The 17,042-nt window shown below is 40.5% G+C and overlaps 1 long non-coding RNA gene across 1 annotated transcript; it reads left to right on the top strand.

The window, feature by feature from the left end:
• The first annotated feature begins 4,662 nt into the window (after window positions 1–4,662).
• LOC124553851 lies at window positions 4,663–16,489 on the top strand. Its single transcript, XR_006968150.1, has 3 exons — window positions 4,663–4,819; window positions 8,137–8,336; window positions 10,527–16,489. It is a non-coding gene; the product is annotated as an uncharacterized LOC124553851 (long non-coding RNA).
• The last annotated feature ends 553 nt before the right edge of the window (window positions 16,490–17,042 follow it).

The raw sequence follows: 17,042 nt of genomic DNA, 5'->3' as shown, positions 1-17,042 counted from the left end.
TACGTATCCCAGCCGTACTACGTTTTGAAGCCATAGGGGCGTGGCTCGCCGCCATGACACTCTGACCAAAACATTGCCAGTGTGCTATAGCGCTGCGTGTATTACAGTCGCTAATTGCACCATATACGCATGTAACGTCATCAGATTGGTAGTTTCAAAGTTTTTGTTTAAAATAAAATCTCGTAAAGGCGAAATTCCCCGTTTCTTCTGATTAAAAATAGTTTTTAATGTAATATTACGAATAGCTAGCCTTCAATGTAAACGATACAATTTTGTTGATTCAGTAATAAACGTGTATCGCAAACTAAATAATAGAAACTGAAAACTAAGTTAGCTATACCCTCCCTCCAAAGCCCCATAAATACATCTTGTTTTTAATACGTACTGGGACATTTCAGTTACGTTACACTACTGGGAAACACTGTTCATTACCACCAATATTTACTGAAATACGGTATATAGAATGGCAAATCTACACAGTGTCCTGTTTAGGCCTATACTTTAAGCCAGTTAATGAAGTGTTAGCTTTTAATTTGGTACATGATGAAGACAAAGTGAGTTACTCAACACTTCGATTATCGACGATACGAACGTATTACACTCCTGGAAATTGAAATAAGAACACCGTGAATTCATTGTCCCAGGAAGGGGAAACTTTATTGACACATTCCAGGGGTCAGATACATCACATGATCACACTGACAGAACCACAGGCACATAGACACAGGCAACAGAGCATGCACAATGTCGGCACTAGTACAGTGTATATCCACCTTTCGCAGCAATGCAGGCTGCTATTCTCCCATGGAGACGATCGTAGAGATGCTGGATGTAGTCCTGTGGAACGGCTTGCCATGCCATTTCCACCTGGCGCCTCAGTTGGACCAGCGTTCGTGCTGGACGTGCAGACCGCGTGAGACGACGCTTCATCCAGTCCCAAACATGCTCAATGGGGGACAGATCCGGAGATCTTGCTGGCCAGGGTAGTTGACTTACACCTTCTAGAGCACGTTGGGTGGCACGGGATACATGCCGACGTGCATTGTCCTGTTGGAACAGCAAGTTCCCTTGCCGGTCTAGGAATGGTAGAACGATGGGTTCGATGACGGTTTGGATGTACCGTGCACTATTCAGTGTCCCCTCGACGATCACCAGTGGTGTACGGCCAGTGTAGGAGATCGCTCCCCACACCATGATGCCAGGTGTTGGCCCTGTGTGCGTCGGTCGTATGCAGTCCTGATTGTGGCGCTCACCTGCACGGCGCCAAACACGCATACGACCATCATTGGCACCAAGGCAGAAGCGACTCTCATCGCTGAAGACGACACGTCTCCATTCGTCCCTCCATTCACGCCTGTCGCGACACCACTGGAGGCGGGCTGCACGATGTTGGGGCGTGAGCGGAAGACGGCCTAACGGTGTGCGGGACCGTAGCCCAGCTTCATGGAGACGGTTGCGAATGGTCCTCGCCGATACCCCAGGAGCAACAGTGTCCCTAATTTGCTGGGAAGTGGCGGTGCGGTCCCCTACGGCACTGCGTAGGATCCTACGGTCTTGGCGTGCATCTGTGCGTCGCTGCGGTCCGGTCCCAGGTCGACGGGCACGTGCACCTTCCGCCGACCACTGGCGACAACATCGATGTACTGTGGAGACCTCACGCCCCACGTGTTGAGCAATTCGGCGGTACGTCCACCCGGCCTCCCGCATGCCCACTATACGCCCTCGCTCAAAGTCCGTCAACTGCACATACGGTTCACGTCCACGCTGTCGCGGCATGCTACCAGTGTTAAAGACTGCGATGGAGCTCCGTATGCCACGGCAAACTGGCTGACACTGACGGCGGCGGTGCACAAATGCTGCGCAGCTAGCGCCATTCGACGGCCAACACCGCGGTTCCTGGTGTGTCCGCTGTGCCGTGCGTGTGATCATTGCTTGTACAGCCCTCTCGCAGTGTCCGGAGCAAGTATGGCGGGTCGGACACACCGGTGTCAATGTGTTCTTTTTTCCATTTCCAGGAGTGTATACTGAAATGTGGACTTGAAAACTAAGAATTTGATTCTTTGAATTAACATACCTTTTGCAAATGTTTTGGGTGTGTAGGGAAAACTGATGGTACAGCATTTTCTCGGAACCTTACTGTTGAAAGGGAAGTTCGGTCTATGTCCTCTTCTCGGAAATGCTGAGAACATACAGCGTTCCATTTAGACGCACGCCAATTCTTCCTCCTCACGGCAGTCTCCCACAGAGCTTTCCGACTTTCATTTTTAGGAAATCTAAAATCATACAGGAGAAAAACACGCTATAGTACAAGTACCGATGTAGCACACGTTCGTTCACAATGAAGTTGTAAAATCACACTTAACGAGACAACTTACACATGAAATGTTATTCCCTTCGATTTCGCATCACAGTCAGAACGACTCGTACATCCGAACACCACACAAGTCACCATAATAGAGCAAAATCCTTCCAAAAGCGAGCGACAAGCCTATGCACACACGCTTACAGCAGCAATGTTTTGGTCGGATTGAGATGGCTACCCTCGGCTTCACATAGCTTCACAGCTGTGACGTCACGGCGTCTCCCTCTGTTCTTACCTCCATGCTCACACTCAAGTTACAGACAGGGCGGCATCGTCGGTAGTCATCGATAGTATGCGTTTCGACCGAGTCATGATCAGTTCATCACAGCTGCCAGTTCTCGAGTACACTGAGGTGGATCACTGTGGATTAATGCGTTTAAACGATCTTCATCAAACCGTGAAGATCTTCCTGAATGTGGAGAGTCAGTAATGCCAAAACGGCCTTCCATAAAACGAGAAAACCATTTTCTTGGCATGCTCTGTCCAATGGCATTATCCCCATACATGGCGCAAAAGTAAGTTACTGCCCTCACTGCTGTCTCTCATCTCCTGAACTCAAACAGAGTGTTCTGATTTCTCCACTTGGAACTCCATTTTCTAGCGGCCACTGCTCTTTTCACAATATCCAAATGACAAAATGATAATATGTAAACTCAGATAGCAATAGTGAACTGCAAATAAAATGTGACAGTATAAACCGATAGCTATCGGAATACCAACATGCAAAACAAAAATGCTATGAACTTACGCACCAACCTAATATTATCATTATTATTAATTATGGGTGTGCCAATATTATTATTGTGATTGTTGTGTAATATTTTTGTGTGTGTGTGTTATTCGTGGCTATATGTAAGAGAGGGCATTAAAGCCTCTGTAGACGCTATATGAGCTGTGAGTATCTAAACATTAATGCAATCCATGTCTTCCCTAACAGCGGCAGTCTACAGTAAATAACTGTAGACGCTATAGGAGCTGTGAGTATGTAAACATTAATGCAATCCACGTCTTCCCTAACAGCGGCAATCCATGCCTTCCCTAACAGGGCCATGCTTAGTGGAAGGAAGGTAGGGGCTACCATAATGAATGAAAAGATGGTAATTAACACCACAAGAGGTTCCCCACAATGAGGAATTCTGTCCCCTTTATCGTGGAATCTAGTGGTAAACGAACTCATTGAGGAACTAAATTCCAGACAATACTTCTGCCAAGGCTGCGCAAATGACCTTGTCATAGTAATACTTGGCAAATTTACCGACACATTTAGCAATATGGCACAAAGAGGATTGGATATTGTGTAAGGCTAGTGCGTTAAACAGGATCTGACGGTTAATCCTAAGAAGGCTGATGTGGTGCCATTCATGAAGGGGCATATCCAACACTGAAGTTGAAATCTAAAGCTGTTCGATGAAACTCTACCTGTGAAGGGGATAGTGAAATATATAGGGGTAACCTTAGATGAGAAATTAACACGGACACCTCACATTAAGAGCATCTGCTTCAAGGCGAAAAGTGCTCTAGTGAGTACCAAAACGGCTTGTGGTGAAAACTGGGTCCTAAGCTCCAGAGGTATGCACTGGATATACACCACAGTGGTTAGACGTAGGATTTCCTATGGGGCTGTAGTGTGGTGGAAGAAGGTAGAATAGCGGGTTGCAGCTAAGGAGCTTGCTACGGTGCAATGACAAGCGTGCTTAGCCATAAGGGGCGGAATTAGCAGCACACCAACCGCTGGGATGGAAGCCATGCTGGACATGCCTACACTACACCTTTGGGTCAAGATGGAGGCAGCAGCTGGGGCACACAGACTTAAAACTGGCAGTATTTTCCAGCGTGATAACTGCCTATGTCACACGGCCGAAATCCTGGTGCAGTGGTTGGAAGATCATGATAGTGAACTCACGTTGACCTCTTGGGCACCAAATTCGCCTGATCTGAACTCACTGGAACACATTCTGGACAGTACCGGGCACCACCTCTGGGCCTCAAACTGCTAGTTTACTGGACTAGCGTGACGTGTGCATAGACATTTGGTGCCACATACCGTCAGAAACCTACAGAGGCCTTAACGAAACTTTGCCACACAGAATCGCTCTGTATCATGTTCAGAAGGTCGACCATACCCTATTAGGCACATGGTGATACTGTGCTGGCTCAGCACAGTAGGTCATTATATACAGCACAAGACCTGGAAGCAGGGCCACTTACTGTGATGGTGTGCTCAGTACCAGTTGGGGCAGTAGTGAGACAAGAATGTTTCTAACTTTTGTTTCATCTTCAGGTGCGGAGCCGGTGCAGGAGGTGGTGTACGAGTGGCGGCGTGCGCCCTCGTGCCCATCTCAGCCACAGCCCCACGGGCAGCGCCAGCTATATCTGGGGACAGGGGGCTACTACCCCCAAGGGGGCACACCTCCCCTCTCTCCGCGGGCTGTGCCCCTCGAGGCAGTCAACGTCGAGGTGAGTAGTGACTACTGTAACCAGTGCCAGAATCTCGCCATTTTCCTGCCACTGTACTGCCGTCTCTCTCTCTCTCTCTCTCTCTCTCTCTCTCTCTCTCTCTCTCTCTCTCCCCCCTCTCCCTCTCCCCGCCCTCTCTCTCTCTCTTTCTCTCTGTTCCCCACCCCACCATCTCCCCCCCACATTCTAATTCTGACATCCCCTCTCTCCATCCTACTTCCCATTAAAAATATTTGCAGTAATAAAAGTCCGTACACTGATAGTGGACGAATGTTCTTTTCATGTAAGGAACACCCTGTTCTATCGGCTTAGTCCCCTTTCAGGACAATGTAGTTTGTTAAATGCTTTTCTAGTGATTACGTTCCACCTCTGAATAGCAAATCTTGGAAATCTTAGAAAACATCTGTCTACTGCTTCCATAACCTCTACATTAACCAACTCAAAAGCTTTTCAGACATCAGACTAGATGATGCTCCATGGTCTCCAATGTGGTGAATATGGTAAATGTTGTAGCATTCTGTGTTTCAAATACCTCAATATTACCCACTGACTAAACAGGTGCATTGTCTTGATGAAACCCGGTTCTTTTTGTTCATTGCCCACACCTCTTCCCAAATAGTTCCTCAACTAGTTGATGCCAAAGATGTGCGAAGCATGCATGAATTATTTTGTCCTTTACAATGTAATCGATAAACCAGTAAGGGGAATCACTTTCACTTGCCAAGGGATGCTGTTGACGAACTTTCTGGCAGGTGAAATCGCCTTCCCCTTTTTTCAGGGAAGATCAACCGACTTCATTAAAAAAAAAAAAGGCCAAATAAAGGACAGAGAAATGCATTCACATTTCCTCCTGTTTTTTCAATGAGTGTGTCAATCAGAGTTTGTTGTGGAATTAACAGATGTTCAAAGATGTTTACCTAGTTTGTCCATTAACTGTTATCTATGAACTAAACATATGTCACTTAGAAATGTCACAAAACCCGTTTACCAGGAAACGGTGAGATTTGTCGACCTGGCAGTCAAAGACTTTTTAAAAAAAGATCTTACTGGCACATCAAAACTGTTTCCAAAACGAGTTCCAGTGTGGGAGCTTGCCCTTACTGAGTGAGCTATCCAGACACATATGATGCCACACCCCACAGCTTCACTTCTGCTATCACTCGTCTCTCATATTCCAAATACCACAGAAGTTCTCCTGCACACTTTGATGGACTAGTGTTGTGCCAGAAAGGATATTGCTGTGAAATGTCTTAACCGCAACATATGAGATTGTTTCCAAACCTTTCACTCTGCAGGGGAGTGTGCTGTGTTTTGAAACTTCCTCGCAGATTAAAAGGAGGTTGTTCTCAGATCAGGATTTATGTCAGAATATAAACCTCTTTAAAGTCACTGCATTAGATCAGATGATTTTCATGGTGAGAAAATTCAATCTCCCATGTGTGATCCTTGAAGATCTGAAAAACACTCACTTATGGCTCTCTGTAAACTTTTTCAAGCCACAAGTTTCTTCTGATAATGGAGTGTCTACATTTACATCAATGCTCTGCAAACCACAGTGAGGTGCATGGCAGAGGGCAGTATGTGGAAGTCAGAGAGTGTCAAATCTCTTGAATGGGGAGGGGGAAAGGACATTCCAATAACTCATACTTCAGACATACAGTTTTTCCATCACCAAAGCACCTTTGCAGAGCACAACGTTGGTGGATTGACAGTCATGGCAGAAAATTTTACAGACCTGCACTGTGACCATCTGTTGGCAATATGTCATCATTTAAAAACAGTGCAGGAGAAGTCGGTGTAATTTGTTGTGCATGGTCACTGTATGTTATGCAGCTTTAACGATTAACCTGAAACCAAATTTGTGTTCTTGTAGTCATAATGTTTCTTATCACATAACACCACATTAGCTAACAAAAGTAAAGTAAAGTGGTCTCTATTTCATATTACAAGTAGATGCAATACTATTCAGCAGTTGTAATGATGCCTTTGATTACATTTGTCAGAATGAACATGAAACATGATGAATATGTATACCCGTTTAGATGAGTCTTGAAATGACTGAATATTTTTACTCCAGTCATGATATTCATTAGCATAAATGAAAGACTGTAGAAAATGTAAATGAAGATAATAATCTAATGAACTGTAAATATTAATTTGCAGGACCTTTGCATAGTCGACACAGATCTTCCTGCTACATTCCAGGCAAACTATCTGACCACATTTGGTGCACTTATACACTTTTACATTCTGTCTTATGGTATGCCTCTAATAAGTTGTCATCAAATAAGTTCTCCCATATTTGAGATTTTCTAGGCATTTGAGCCAAAATTTCATTTCTCCTTTTAGTCCAGGCATTCCTCCTTCCAAAAAGTTGTGTCTGAGTCTTTTCCTTGCTCTAACAGGCTCTGAACATTCCCATTTGAAATTACCATTGCCATAAGAGTACTGTATTTGCCGTGAGGTATTACCTGATGCCCAGGTCACAACAGGCTCTTCCAATAGAAACTTTTATGCACTAATATTACTCTCTGTATCACGGTGACTATCAGGTACCACAGAATCAGCATCAAAATCATCCAATTTCTCTCTTTACCTACATCATGTAGTTTGTGTTGGACCCAAGCTTCAAAATTTGAATCAACTGCAGGCATCTTATTCCACTTAGAAAGTCACCCCAAGCTATAGTTAATAAATAATGTAAGTTCGTGTGTATATGGTTCAAATGGCTCTGAGCAGTATGGGATGTAACATCTGAGGTCATCAGTCCCCTAGAACTTAGAACTACTTAAACCTACCTAACCTAAGGACATCACACACATCCATGCCCCAGGCAGGATTCGAACCTGCGACTGTAGCGGTCATGCAGTTCCAGACTGAAGCGCCTAGAACCGCACATCCACACCGGCCGGCTCGTGTATATAATTCAATGCTATAAAATAAGAAAATTCAAAAAAGCAATTGAAAGCAGTATATGTAGTAATGAGAAATATCATTACATAATGCGAAACAAGCGGTCAGATAGGCACCCAATTTTGTGCTCACTTCAAAATAATATACTTTATCACTAGACTGGCAAAATCCAGCTGATTGCTGAATGTTCTTTTACATGTGGCAAGTGTTAAAACGAGGTTACTGAAAACTGGAGCCCATGATTTTTTACAGTGCTGCTGTATTTGATGTTTAAAATGGATGACAGGGCTGAGAGTCTGCTCATCTCAGAAGTTTTTTTTACATCCACATCATGAGCCCCCATGTTCCTGGCTCCCATCACAGATGCAGTAGCCCCACAAGAGTACTTTCCCTCTATGCTACAGATGGTGCACCCTGCAAGGACTCCCGAGTCCAGCCAAGGTGCGAGTGGGACTCCGACACCGAGGGCAGCGACGCCATCGCCGACGCCGCTGGAACACCAGCACCACCACCACCACCGCCACCAGCACCACCAGAGGAGGCCACCTGGTGGGCTGCAGAGGATGAAGGACGCCATTGTCATGGATTCCCCCGTTGATGGCTCGTGAGTGGACCGCTCTGTCTGTCTGTTACTGTCCTCCACCTTATGTTTTAATAATGTTTTAATATTGTGCTAATCTCATCCCCTCTATGTACACTACCACAGCTATTGTCCCCGACAATCCATTGAGTGAGCAGTGACACCTGAATAAACCTCATGTCAAATTGCACCTGTCTGAGGGGTGTTGCCTAAAGATTATTGGATTGAGGAGTTCCTAGATAACAGGACGCAGCATGTCATTCTCAATGGAGAGAAGTCTTCCGAAGTAAGAGTGATTTCAGGTGTGCCGAAGGAGAGTGTCGTAGGACCGTTGCTATTCACAATATACATAAATGACCTTGTGGATGGCATCAGAAGTTCACTGAGGCTTTTTGCGGATGATGCTGTGGTATATCGAGAGGTTGTAACAATGGAAAATTGTACTGAAATGCAAGAGGATCTGCATCGAATTGACGCATGGTGCAGGGAATGGCAATTGAATCTCAATGTAGACAAGTGTAATGTGCTGTGAATACATAGAAAGAAAGATCCTTTATCATTTAGCTACAATATAGCAGGACAGCAACTGGAAGCAGTTAATTCCATAAATTATCTGGGAGTACGCATTAGGAGTGATTTAAAATGGAATGATCATATAAAGTTGATCGTCGGTATAGCAGATGCCAGACTGAGATTCATTGGAAGAATCCTAAGGAAATGCAATCCGAAAACAAAGGAAGTAGGTTACAGCACGCTTGTTTGCCCACTGCTTGAATACTGCTCAGCAGTGTGGGATCCGTACCAGATAGGGTTGATAGAAGAGATAGAGAAGATCCAATGGATACCAGCATCGTTACAGGATCATTTAGTAATCGCGAAAGCGTTACGGAGATGATAGATAAATTCCAGTGGAAGACTCTGCAGGAGAGACGCTCAGTAGCTTGGTACGGGCTTTTGTTGAAGTTTCGAGAACATACCTTCACCAAGGAGTCAAGCAGTATATTGCTCCCTCCTACGCATATCTCGCAAAGAGACCGTGAGGATAAAATCAGAGAGATTAGAGCCCACACAGAGGCATACCAACAATCCTTCTTTCCACGAACAATACGAGACTGGAATAGAAGGGAGAACCGAAAGAGGTACTCAAGGTACCCTCCGCCACACACAGTCAGGTGGCTTGCAGATTATGGACGTAGATGTAGATCCCCCTCCTTTCTTTCTCACCTAATGACAATGTGGCTTCCATGGCTGCAATACCAAATAAAATACTTTGCATTGGTTCCAGTCTGGTTGTTTTCAAACAGAATTGGCTCTCCAGTGATGCCCATTTGTTTTTGTTTTATTTACTTAGTGTGATAAAGCTATCTGGTTCCCTGTGTATCCGTTGCCTGTGAGGTAAATGCCTATATGTGTGTTGTCTGTACTTATCTGTTTGTATTTTTTGTACATGTTTTTGGTTCATGTAAGTTTCTGTTTCTTCTGTACATGTTTGTTTGTGGATTTTCTGTACATTTGTGTTTTATGTTTTGTGTATGTGTCTGTGTGTTTTGTGTATGCGAATTTCTGTGTTTTCCATACACGTCTATTTATATGTCTGTGTTTCTTTTTCTGAACACACCTGTTTGTTTTTTCTGTACATGTATAATTCTGGGCTTCCAGTACATGTCTAGTTTTGTGTTTCCTGCACAGGTCTATTTCTGTGCTTGCTTGTTTCTGTGCTTTTACATGTGTCTGTTTTATGTACACATCTGTTTATGAGTTTTCTGTGTATGTATTACTCTGTTTTCTATCCATGTCTGTTGGCATACTTTTTGTATATGTATGTGTGCTTTCTGTATGTATCTGTTTGAATGTTTTTCTGTACATGAGCATTTCTGTGGTTTTCTGTGCATACATGACCGTTTGTTTTCTGTCCATATGTGTTTTTATGTGATCCTATACATCGGAATTTGTGTTTTCTGTACATTGCTTTTGTGTATTTTCTGTAAGTTACTTGCTTCCCCCCACCCTTCCTCTCTCTGTCTCTCTCTCTCTCTCTCTCTCTCTCTCTCTCTCTCTCTCTCTCTCTCTATCTCTCTCCGTGTGTGTGTGTGTGTGTGTGTGTGTGTGTGTGTGTGTGTGTGTGTGTGTGTGTTTGTCTGGGTGCATACAAGCAGTATAAAAGAAATATATGCAGAGAGGAACTTTAACAAGCACTTTCTTCTTCTTCTCCAGGAATGTCTGATGACCAATCTGAAAATATCTCTACAGTATTTTATTGGACTGCAAGATCAGCAGAGTGAGGAAAGTTTGGAAACATTGTGACATTGCACCAAGGATGGTCACCATGGCAGCAAGACATGGTGTCTGTCTTTTTACAACGTGTACTCATTTTTATTCTTTAGAAATGTAATGTAAGACAGGTGCTTTCTAGCTGGAAAAAAGAAATGTTTCTGCTCAGGATTCACTTTCTGATGTCCTCTGATTAGTGTAGAACCTTGCACCTAATACTGTATAAACATTTCTGATAGTGCATCGGTAACTTACTGTGTGCATCCATCTGTGAATTAGTGACTGATACGAGGGAAACAGTATTGGTTCTAAGAACACACAGTATATTAAGTTCTTCCTGATGCTGTGATTTTGAGTTCCACTTGGCTTTAACACTATCAGCTTTAAATGAGTACTTGAAATATGTACAATAATGTCACTGCAAATGAAAAATTATGATGAGTAGTAGGCCAGAAGGAGTTTCCTAAGGCCTGCTGCTGTATTTCTGTATTAGGTGGTTCATAGTATTTTTATCTTTTGTGTTGCTCTTTACATATGCTGTTGTGCACTTTCAGACTTTTTTTTATTAGTTTTTGGCTATGAAATGAGTGCCATATATGGCATACTTTGTCCTATACCAAAAGACAAGAATGTTTTAGCTGCAGCTTGCAGTATGTAGAAAATGTTTGTGATGAGTAGGATGATATATTAATTCTGAAATGATCTGTAGTGTACAAAGAGAAACCTAATCTGATATTCAATGCAGTATGAAAACCCTGTCCATCTATTTTGGAAATGAACTACCACAAGCTATTTAACTATACATGTTCATTTCATGTGTCACTGTACTTAATTATGGGGACCATAACATTGAAAAACTTTTTGGGATACAAAAGAGGTTGTGTGGTGCCCTCAAATAGTCTTTTTTTCTAATACAACGAGAAACATATGGAGCAAATTAATATAATGTCTGTAGACTATGTGTCTGTATAAACGCCTAAGCGCATATGTTGTCGCAAGATGACGACTTCTTCTGAACGTTTGGCCTTATAATCTTGGACCAAGATACCAGATCATTATTTCAAATATTTACAAACAGTATTTTAAATTGTATGTGTACTCTAGCAGTATTATGTGCACAAATTAGTTATTTACAACTAAATGTTTACTCTTGTAGAGAAACATAGATAGCTGTTAAAAATTGTTAAAGTTCTTCTCTTGTTGTTACATTTGTGTATAAAGACTTTTCAGTCACTCTAGCCTTGCTTGTGAATTTGCAAGACTTGGTAGTTTTATGGTGAACAACAGTTTACATTCTTAAACATCAGTGAACTGTAAGTTTGTACTAATTTTGCCCTGGGAAAATTCTATTTTTCCATTTCCTTCTTAATACTGGTATTCTTTCGATGGAGGGCACTGAATTTATTTTTCTCCATGAGGAGCAACAGCCAGCAAAATGCAGTCAGAAAGTTGTATGTTTTAGATATTTACATGTCTAGAAGTAGAATGTTTTAGTAAAAAATTTGATATGTGAGCCATTTTGGCAAATAAGCTGAGACTGCATTACTTCACTGATATAATATTGTAAAAACTTTTTAGTCATTGTAATTTTTTATTTTAATTTAAGGGTCTAAATGTAAGTTCAGACCTATTTTGTCAGTAAATCAAAATATCAGGACCCACAGAGTTCATTTAGGTAAAAATGTCAGGTACTGCAATCAATCAGCTTTTACCAAATGCAACATCTAGTGCAATGAAGTATCTAGTCCAGTTAAATCATGAACACATAATAAATGTCAGTAAGTCTTCTTATCCACATGATGTAAAAACCCTGAATGTTCTGTATATTTAGTTATTGTAGGTTTTACCTTAAATTTAATGAGCAGATCTAGTGTATCTTACAAGGAATTATATGATAAATATTGTTTTGTAAGTCAAACTTTGTGGACTCAAATGTTTGGATTAAGTAGATTTTGATGACCGATAAGATGTAGTGACAAAAACCAAAAATATTATGTCAAATACTAAATTTTATTTTAGCAATATTTTATATCCAATGAAAAAAATATAATCTCATTTTTAATTATACTTTATTTTCACATATTTTGACAATGCTTATGTGATGTCAACCACTTTATAGTTAAAGAAGCATATGGCATCTGTTATGGACTTCATGCAACCGTTTATTTGTGGAAATTCACCATGATACTGTCAAATGGATTTCACATTTCCAGCTTCCATTGTAAAATATTAACTGCATGTATCCTCTTTTTCTGTGCACTTTATTGATTCGATATTTCATATTACTCTAGTGTAGTTGCTTTAGCTAACCATTTGATATATCATGTAATGTTTCTCAGTTGTGCTGCAAGATAAGTCATTATGGTTATAATAACGGAGAAACTGATTGCGTTTGAGGAGCTATTATGAAGAACTAAATGCAAGATTTTTACCTGAAGATATAAAACCAAGCCCCTGGCATGTTTTATGACAAATGTATGCAAAATATGGAAATAAGTTGTGGTATGTTTTTGTCAGTTGTAAGTAAAATCAAAGATATAGACTGTACAAATATGATGAAATAGGTATCCGTACATTTTTATGTCATTGATTTCAGTAAGACCAAAGTTTTTTGCTCTTCAGACATGACCCTCTTGTCCATGCAGAAATTTTGTTGCAAATACAACATGTGCACAATACAAGCATGTAGCCAATTCCCATTGTCCACAGTAGAGTGTCCATTTGAAGCCGCTAGAACATAAAGAACTGCAAAATTCTTGTTGTTGCTAATGAAGACATATCCCTATTCCAAAATAGGAACATTAATAGCCGTTATGTCTCATGTGATTAAATTAGGAGTTGAGATCAATAAGACAGGTGCACATATCCCCTATCTGCTTAAGTCAAGGTGTCCACAACCATTACCCTTCTGATACTTTCATCTTTGGTGTTTCAGTATGAAGCGAATACAGAGTTTTGAATGGCATCTGTTACAGTTCTGGTTCCCTCTTAAGGGGCTGATGATGGTGTACTTCTGACAGTTATTTTGTGGGAAGAGAGACTTGATGTACTGCTGACATTGCATGATTTTTTTGTGATGCTGCTGCACATCTCATGCGTGTGTTTGCATCCCTGAGACACTGACATTATTAACACTGTTTTGTTGTTCACAGTGTTCACCAAGCATCTTTCCCCATTGTATACTTCCATTTTCTTGTTTAAAAATCAAACATCAAGATAAAAAGTTTACTGAATGCCATGTAAGGAAACAAAAATGCACCAATCTGCATGAACCTCTGAAATTTTTCTAATTATTCCTGGTATCCAAGTTAGCCCCATAATAATAAATAGTTTTACATGATATAAATAAAACTGTCTTTTATCTGTCTTAGGAGACATACCTCCAGTTGTCTGCAGTGTGTACACCCCCCTCCCTTTTTCATTCCTCATTTTTAGTAATAATCTTCATCCAAGTTCCCAGCAGCCAGATACACAGCTGCCTATCAAAAATTGAACAGAATACTTAAATCAGCCTGTGCACTGCGGCCTGTATATATAGGGAACTGTGTTTAACACCTTTTCTAAAATCATGAGACATCACTCAAATTAAACACAGCTTTATTTGTTCACATCCAGCTTATGGGCTCTTACCGACCTCCTAAGTTTCAACATCACTCACCCTACTTAACCACTCAAGTCAGTTTCTTTCATCTGTTCCACATGAAGAATATCTCAATTATTCGATTACCTTAGCCATCAGTGTTAAGACCTCTGCCAGTATTCAGCTATTATACATGGTTGCCTTTTGACGGATTTGATACAGCCTGTCATGAATTCGTCTTCTGTGCCAACTCTTCATCTCAGAGTAGCACTTGCTGGTTACATCTGCGAGTGTTAGTTGTATTCCAATCACTCTCATTCCCTACAGATTTTACCCTCTACATCTCCCTCTAGTACCATCAAAGTTATTCCCTGATGTCTTACATGTCCTAACAATCTGTCCCTTCTTCTTCTCAACCGTTTCAATATGTGACCCATTTTCCTTTCTTTGCTGAATCTTCAGATAACCTTCTCATTCCCTGTCTTATCAGTCCACCTAATGTTCAACATTGTTCTATAGCACCACATTTCAAAAGCTTCAATTTACATAGGCCATCATCCAGTACCATACAATGCTGAGTTCTAAATACACATTCTCAGATATTTCTTCATCATTTTAAGGCAAATATTTGACATCAGAACCAGGAATACCCTTTCTGCCTGTGCTGTTCTGCATTTCATGTCCACCTTGCTATGTCCATCATGTGTTATTTTACTTCCAATGTGGCAGAACTGCTTAACTTTGTCTTCTATGTAATCCCCAATTTTTATGTTAAATTTATTGTTAATCTCATTTCTGTGACTCCTCAGTATTTTGATCATTTTTCAGTCTACTCTAAATCTATATTCTGTACTCATTAGACTGTTCATTCCATTCAACTGGTCTTGTAATCCTTCTTCACTTTGACTGAAGGTTCATGCACATGCAAGCACTCTGAAAACAAATCCATATTTTGAATCTGGCCGAGTACCATAAGTGTACAAAGGAATAGTAGTGCCACTAATTAACAGTTCACATCACATATACAGTTTATGTTTTAAACATGTTTGGTGACAGCTGCAGGTAAATATTTGTGAAGAACTGACAGTGATTGATCATCTTTACAATAAAACATTTCCTGATACATCAGAGCTTCCCCTGCTGTTGCGTTTTCCTTTCTGTAGATAATCAATGTGGATAATTTTACCTCTGTCAGAGATTGCAATTTCTTTCTCCTTGCATGTGAGGTTACAATAACTGCAGTTTTAATCTCTTTGAAATATGAATCTAATCTATAGAAATAAACTGATTATCCAACAACAAAATGAAGGGGGAATACGTCTTAATAAGTGTGGTGGCTTTCCAGTGAGCAAAAGCCACACATTTTATTCTGGTTTTAGGTTATGTGTTATATGTGTGCATGCTTTAACTTTAGAAGCCAAAGTGTCATTTGTAGATTTGATACAATTTGTTAGTGTAGGGAAACTAAATGTATGTATTAGTTTTGGAGTGTATTAGAATGTGTTTAGAACCCTGTTCAGTGGAATAATGTTGGCCTACAATAGATGACGCTTACACCACTACTGTTTTTAAAATCAGAGCACCAAAGTTCCAACAGAAAAACATTTAAAAGCTAAGAGATGTAGAATTATCTGTGTTAAGTTGTAATGTGTCAATTCTAGTATGCAACTAGCTGAGAAATATTAATGGAGATGTGTTATATTATTATGAAGGACTGTCAGAATTTCATTACTAACAATATTGTATTGAGTGATGTATAGCACCAAATTTTCTGAATCCTTCATTCTGTTTTATATATAAATATATTTTGTAGCAAAGTTTGTACACTCATGTCAATGTGTACTGTTGCAGCATTATTTATCAGCAAAGCTGTACAGAGATGGATTTATACAGTTCAATTATCCAATGTAAGAAAGTAATTCCACATTTTTAAAAAATGTTATGCATTACGTAGTATAGCACTTATGAGAAAAATACATATATTATGGCCTGTAGATAATGTCTAAGTTATCTATTAAATTATTATTCTGTTTTATTTTTTTGTTGTCAAGGACATGACACAGCACAGCTGTAGTAATATTTTGCATTGGTAGTACATTTCTTGAAGAACAGAAGGAACCTGGAGCCCAAGGAGTAAATTTCTCCATAAATAGTGTAATCTACCATTGAAGTACACCGTAGTTAGGCAGTGAACTGTGTACATAATAATTCTGTAATTATTATTGTTTAATGTATAGCTATAAATGTATAAACTTTGGTCCAATTGATTTTTGTACAGTATGTCTTGTAATTTGCTGAACAATGAAGTATATTTAAAACATCTGTATTGCATACTTTATATGATATATAGTGGCAATAATTCACTATGTTCATTTCATTGTGCACAACATACCTGCCTACTGTCAGAGAAATGAGGATACTGCACACTCATTTTCCAAATTTCTTTCCAGAAAACATCCCTCTTCCCTCATAGCTATAACAATACCTTACTGTATTCCAAATTTGATGCATAGTTATATTACCTTTATAATCTGGAGATTGGGGGGGGGAGGGGGGGTGTCAATCATTCACATCAAAAGATTGTGTCATCTGTACATACAGCCAGCTATCCATCCATCATCAATTAATCAATCATCCTTGCATCAATAATTTATCAGTCACCCAGCCATCAATACATCAAGTAATCAATCAATCCATAATTGATGCCATGTCATAGGAACCATGATCTCTTTTCTTATAATAAATAAACAGTCACCATCTGGATCACTTCTTTTATTACTGACTATGAATTTCAATCTGTACTGCACATCATCTTCAGGTCTAGTTGTAACATGAAAAAGATGCAGCAACAATAAAAATGATGAAATTGTGAAATACAA

Source organism: Schistocerca americana, chromosome 11 (assembly GCF_021461395.2).
Source record: "Schistocerca americana isolate TAMUIC-IGC-003095 chromosome 11, iqSchAmer2.1, whole genome shotgun sequence".
Classification (NCBI taxonomy): domain Eukaryota; kingdom Metazoa; phylum Arthropoda; class Insecta; order Orthoptera; family Acrididae; genus Schistocerca; species Schistocerca americana.
Note: the sequence above shows the minus strand (reverse complement) of the source record. Positions and strands in the feature narration are given on the sequence as shown.